Consider the following 7,091-nt stretch of genomic DNA (forward strand, 5'->3'; position numbering starts at 1 on the left):
AAAGTGAATTTTAAATAAAAACTAATAAAAATATAATAAAAACTAACTAAAACATACTAAAAACATACTAAAAACAATGCCAAAAAGCGTATAAATTATCCGCTCATCACAACACCAAACTTAAATTGTTGCTTGTCCCCAAGCAACTGAAAATCAAATAGGATAAAAAGAAGAGAATATACAATGAATTCCAAAAACATCTATGAAGATCAGTATTAATTAGATGAGCGGGGCTTTTAGCTTTTTGCCTCTGAACAGTTTTGGCATCTCACTTTACCCTTTAAAGTTTAGAATGATTGGCTTCTATAGGAACTCAGAATCCAGATAGTGTTGTTGATTCTCCTAGTTAAGTATGTTGATTCTTGAACACAGCTACTTTATGAGTCTTGGCCGTGGCCCAAAGCACTCTGTTTTTCAGTATTACCACCGGATACATCCATGCCACAAACACATAACTGGGTGAACCTTTTCAGATTGTGACTCAGCTTTGCTAGAGTCCCCAATTAGAGGTGTCCAGGGTTCTTAAGCACACTCTTTTTGCTTTGGATCACGACTTTAACCGCTCAGTCTCAAGTTTTCACTTGACACCTTCACGCCACAAGCACATGGTTAGGGTCAGCTTGGTTTAGCCGCTTAGGCCAGGATTTTATTCCTGTGGGCCCCCTATCCACTGATGCTCAAAGCCTTGGATCCTTTTTATTTTTACCCTTGCCTTTTGGTTTAAAGGGCTATTGGCTTTTTCTGCTTGCTTTTTCTTTTTCTTCTTTTTTTCTTTTCTTCTTCTTCTTTTTTTTTTTGAATATTCACTGCTTTTTCTTGCTTCAAGAATCATTTTTATGATTTTTCAGATCCTCAATAACGTTTTTCCTTTTCTATCATTCTTTCTAGAGCCAACAATTTTAACATTCATGAACAACAAATTCAAAAGACATATGCACTGTTCAAGCATACATTCAGAAAACAAAAAGTATTGTCACCACATCAAAATAATTAAGCTAGTTTTGAGGATGAATTCGAAATCATGTACTTCTTGTTCTTTTGTAATAAAAACATTTTTCATTTAAGAAAGGTGATGGATTCATAGGACATTCATAACTTTAAGGCATTGACACTTAGACACTAATGATCATAAGACACAAACATAGATAAACATAAGCATAAAAATTCGAAAAACAGAAAAATAAAGAACAAGAAAGTTAAAGAACGGGTCCACCTTAGTGATGACGGCTTGTTCTTCCTCTTGAAGATCTTATGGAGTGCTTGAGCTCCTCAATGTCTCTTCCTTGCCTTTGTTGCTCCTCTCTCATGATTCTTTGATCTTCTCTAATTTCATGGAGGAGGATGGAATGTTCTTGGTGCTCCACCCTTAGTTGTCCCATGTTGGAACTCAATTCTCCTAGGGAGGTGTTGATTTGCTCCCAATAGTTTTGTGGAGGAAAGTGCATCCCTTGAGGCATTTCAGGGATTTCATGATGAGGAATTTCCTCATGTCCATGAGTGGGATCTCTTGTTTGCTCCATCCTCTTCTTAGTGATGGGCTTGTCCTCATCAATGAGGATGTCTCCCTCTATGTTAATTCCAACCGAATTACAGAGGTGACAAATGAGATGAGGGAAGGCTAACCTTGCCAAGGTAGATGACTTGTTCGCCACCTTATAAAGTTCTTGGGATATAACTTCATGAACTTCTACTTCCTCTCCAATCATGATGCTATGAATCATGATAGTCTGGTCTATAGTAGCTTCGGACCGGTTGCTAGTGGGAATGATTGAGCGTTGGATAAACTCCAACCATCCCCTAGCCACGGGCTTGAGGTCATGCCTTCTCAGTTGAACCGGCTTCCCTCTTGAATCTCTCTTCCATTGAGCGCCCTCTTCACAAATGTCTATGAGGACTTGGTCCAACCTTTGATCAAAGTTGACCCTTCTAGTGTAGGGGTGTTCATCTCCTTGTATCATGGGCAAGTTGAATGCTAACCTTACATTTTTCGGACTAAAATCTAAGCATTTCCCCCGAACCATTGTAAGCCAATTCTTTGGGTCCGGGTCACACTTTGATCATGGTTCTTGGTGATCCATGCATTGGCATAGAACTCTTGAACCATTAAGATTCTGACTTGTTGAATGGGGTTGGTAAGAACTTCCTAACCTCTTCTTCGGATCTCATGTTGGATCTTTGGATATTCACTCTTTTTGAGTTTGAAAGGGACCTCGGGGATCACCTTCTTCATGGCCACAACTTCATAGAAGTGGTCTTGATGCACCCTTGAGATGAATCTCTCCATCTCCCATGACTCGGAGGTGGAAGCTTTTGCCTTTCCTTTCCTCTTTCTAGAGGTTTCTCCGGCCTTAGGTGCCATAAATGGTTATGGAAAAACAAAAAGCAACGCTTTTACCACACCAAACTTAGAAGGTTTGCTCGTCCTCGAGCAAAAGAAGAAAGAAGAGAGTAGAAGAAGAAGAAATAGAGGAGATGGAGGGGGCTTTGTGTTTCAGCCAATGGGGAGAAGTAGTGGTTAGGTTGTGTGAAAATGAAGGAGTGAAGATGGATTTATATAGGAGTGAAGAGGGGGGTATGGTTCGGCCATTATGGGTGGGTTTGGGAGGGAAAATGGTTTGAATTTGGATGGTGGGGTAGGTGGGGTTTTATGAAGTATGGATGTGAGTGGTGAAGAGAATGGTGGGATAGGTGGGGATCCTGTGGGGTCCACAGATCCTGAGGTGTCAAGGATAGCTCATCCCTGCACCAAGTGGCGTGTAAAACGCCCTTTCTGCCAATCCTGGCGTTAAATGCCGGGCTGCTGCTCTTTTCTGGCGTTAAACGCCGGCTGCTTAACCATTCCTGGCGTTAAACGCGAGTCTGGTGCCCCTTTTTGGCGTTAAACGCCCAGAATAGTGCCAGACTGGGCGTTAAACGCCCATTTGCTGCCATTCACTGGTGTTTAACGCAAGCAAGTTTTCCTCCAGGGTGTGCTATTTTTCTTTCTGTTTTTCATTCTGTTTTTGCTTTTTCAATTGTTTTTGTGACTTCACATGATCATCAACCTATAGAAAACATAAAATAACAATAGAAAATAGATAAATATAACATTGGGTTGCCTCCCAACAAGCGCTTCTTTAATGTCAGTAGCTTGACAGTGGGCCCTCATGGAGCCTCACAGATGTTCAGAGCAATGTTGGAACCTCCCAACACCAAACTTAGAGTTTGAATGTAGGGGTTCAACACCAAACTTAGAATTTGGTTGTGGCCTCCCAACACCAAACTTAGAGTTTGACTGTGGGGGCTCTGTTTGACTCTGTTTTGAGAGAAACTCTTCATGCTTTCTCTCCATGGTTACAGAGGGATATCCTTGAGCCTTAAACACAAGGGATTCTTCATTCACTTGAATGATCAATTATCCTCTGTCAACATCAATCACAACCTTTGCTGTGGCTAGGAAGGGTCTGCCAAGGATGATGGATTCATCCATGCACTTCCCAGTCTCTAGGACTATGAAATCAGCAGGGATGTAATGGTCTTCAATCTTTACCAGAACATCCTCTACAAGTCCATAAGCTTATTTTATTGAATTGTCTGCCATCTCTAGTGAGATTCTTGCAGCTTGTACCTCAAAGATCCCTAGCTTCTCCATTACAGAGAGAGGCATGAGGTTTATGCTTGACCCTAGGTCACACAGAGCCTTCTTAAAGGTCATGATACCTATGGTACAAGGTATTGAGAACTTCCCAGGATCCTGTCTCTTTTGAGGTAATCTCTGCCTAGTCAAGTCATCCAGTTTTTTGGTGAGCAAAGGGGGTTCATCCTCCCAAGTCTCACTACCAAATAACTTGTCATTTAGCTTCATGATTGCTCCAAGGTACTTAGCAACTTGCTCTTCAGTGACATCTTCGTCCTCTTCAGAGGAAAAATACTCATCAGAGCTCATGAATGGTAGAAATAATTTCAATGGAATCTCTATGGTCTCAATGTGAGCCTCAGATTCCCATGGTTCCTCATTAGGGAACTCATTGGAGGCCAGTGGACGTCCATTGAGGTCTTCTTCAGTGGCGATCACTGCCTCTTCCTCCTCTCCAAATTCAGCCATGTTGATGGCCTTACATTCTCCTTTTGGATTCTCTTCTGTATTACTAGGAGGGAGTTCAGTAACTTTCTTACTCAGCTGACCCACTTGTGCCTCCAAGTTTCTAATGGAGGACCTAGTTTCAGTCATGAAACTTTGAGTGGTTTTGATTAGATCAGAGACCATGGTTGCTAAGTCAGAGTGGCTCTACTTAGAATTCTCTGTCTGTTGCTGAGAAGATTATGGAAAAGGCTTGTCATTGCTAAACCTGTTTCTTCCACCATTATTGTTGTTGAAACCTTGTTGAGGTCTTTGTTGATCCTTCCATGAGAGATTTGGATGATTTCTCCATGAAGGATTATAGGTGTTTCCATAGGGTTCTCTCATGTAATTCACCTCTTCCATTAATGGGTTCTCAGGATCATAAGCTTCTTCTTCAGATGAAGCGTCCTTAGTACTGCCTGGTGCAGCTTGCATTCCAGATAGACTTTGAGAAATCATATTGACTTGCTGAGTCAATATTTTGTTCTGAGCCAATATGGCATTCAGAGTATCAATCTCAAGAACTCCTTTCTTCTGATTCGTCCCATTGTTCACATGATTCCTTTCAGAAGTGTACATGAATTGGTTATTTGCAACCATTTCAATGAGTTCCTAAGCTTCTGCAGGCGTCTTCTTCAGATGAAGAGATCCTCCAGCAGAGCTGTCCAATGACATTTTGGACAGTTCAGACAGACCATCATAGAAGATTCCTATGATGCTCCATTCAGAAAGCATGTCTGAAGGACACTTTCTGATCAATTGTTTGTATCTTTCCCAAGATTCATAGAGGGATTCACCTTCCTTCTGTCTGAAGGTTTGGACTTCCACTCTAAGCTTACTCAATTTTTGAGGTGGAAAGAACTTTGCTAAGAAGGCATTGATTAGCTTTTCCCAAGAGTTCAGGCTTTCTTTAGGTTGTGAGTCCAACCATATCCTAGCTCTATCTCTTACAGCAAAAGGGAATAGCATAAGTCTATAGACCTCTGGGTCAACCCCATTGGTCTTGACAGTGTCACAGATTTGCAAGAATTTAGTTAAAAACTGATGAGGATCTTCCAATGGAAGTCCATGGAACTTGCAATTCTGTTGCATTAGAGAAACTAATTGAGGCTTAAGCTCAAAGTTGTTTGCTCCAATGGCAGGGATAGAGATGCTTCTCCCATAGAAGTCGGGAGTAGGTGCAGTAAAGTCACCCAGCACCTTCCTTGCATTGTTGGCATTGTTGTTGTTTTCGGCTGCCATGTCTTCTTCTTATTTGAAGATTTCTATTAGGTCCTCTATAGAGAGTAGTGCTTAAGCTTCTCTTAGCTTTCGCTTCAAGGTCCTTTCAGGTTCAGGATCAGCCTCAACAAGAATGCCTTTGTCTTTGCTCCTGCTCATATGAAAGAGAAGAGAACAAGAAAGTATGGAAATCCTCTATGTCACAGTATAGAGATTCCTTAAGGTGTCAGAGGAAAAGAAGAATAGAAGGAGGAGGTAGAAGAAGAAGAATTCAAACTTATCAAGAGGGTTAGAGTTCGAATTGTTGATAGTGGAGGAGTGTTAGTCCTTAAATAGAAGGATGTGAGAAGAGGGGAAGAATTTTCGAAAATAAAGTAAAAGATTTTAAAATAATTAAAAGAAATTTTGAAAATTTGGTAAATGATTTTCGAAAATTAAAGTTGGGAAAGAAATAAAGTGATTTTTGAAAAAGATTTTTGAAAGTAGAAATCAAAAAGATATGATTGAAAAGTTATGGTTTTAAAAAGATATGATTTTTAAAATTAATGACTTGGCTAACAAGAAATTTAAAAGATATGATTCAGACATTAAACCTTTCTCAACAGAAAAGGCAACATACTTGAAATGTTTGAATCAAATCATTAATTGTTAGCAAGTATTTTTGAAAATGGAAAGAAATTGATTTTGAAAATATATGATTGAAAAGATATGATTTGAAAAAGATTTGATTTTGAAAAATTATGGAGATTTGAAAAAAAAATCTGAATTTAAAACAAAATCTTCCCTCTTGTGCCATCCTGGCGTTAAATGCCCAGAATGGTATCCATTCTGGCGTTTAACGCCCAAAACTCTACCTTTTTGGGCGTTAAACGCCCAGCCAGGTACCCTGGCTGGCGTTTAAACGCTAGTTTTCCTTCCTCACTGGGCGTTTTGAACGCCCAGCTTTTTCTGTGTAATTCCTCTGCTGTATGTTCTGAATCTTCAATTCTCTGTATTATTGACTTGAAAAGACACAAATTAAAATTTTTTTTTTGAATTTTTAATGATAAGGAATAATCAAAATGAAACTAAGATCAAACAAACAATGCATGCAAGACACCAAACTTAGAAGTTTGTATATTATTGACACTAACAAATTGAGAATGCATATGAGAAACAACAAAACACTCAAGACAAGAGAGTTTAAAGATCAGAGCAAGAAAATCATCAAGAACAATTTGAAGATCAATGAAGAACATAATGTATGTAATTTTCAAAAATTAGAAGAATGAAGATATGCAATTGACACCAAACTTAAAATTAGACACTAGACTCAAACAAGAAACATAAAAATATTTTTGATTTTAAGATTTTATAAATTTTTTTGTGCTTTTTCGAAAATTATATGGAAAAGAAAATAAAGAGATTCAAAATTTTTAATAAGAATTTCAGGAATCATGCAATGTTAGTCTAAAGCTTTAGTCTAAAGAAATTAGACATGGCTAGCCAAGCTTCAGCAGGACATTACATTCAAGAGCTAAATTGATGAGAATCAATCAGCTTTTGTGATGATAAGAACATCACCTTGAAACTCTAAAATTCATTCTTAAAAATTCTGAACAAAAATACCTAATCTAAGCAACAAGATGAACCGTCAGTTGTCCAAACTTGAACAATCCCCGGCAACGGCGCCAAAAACTTGGTGTTGTTGCCGGATCAAAACTTGGCACTGTTATTGCAGGGAACAAATGCGAAATTGTAGTTAGGACATTTAATTCCCCGGCAACGG

The sequence above is a fragment of the Arachis stenosperma genome, chromosome 6, assembly GCF_014773155.1.
Source record: "Arachis stenosperma cultivar V10309 chromosome 6, arast.V10309.gnm1.PFL2, whole genome shotgun sequence".
Taxonomy (NCBI): domain Eukaryota; kingdom Viridiplantae; phylum Streptophyta; class Magnoliopsida; order Fabales; family Fabaceae; genus Arachis; species Arachis stenosperma.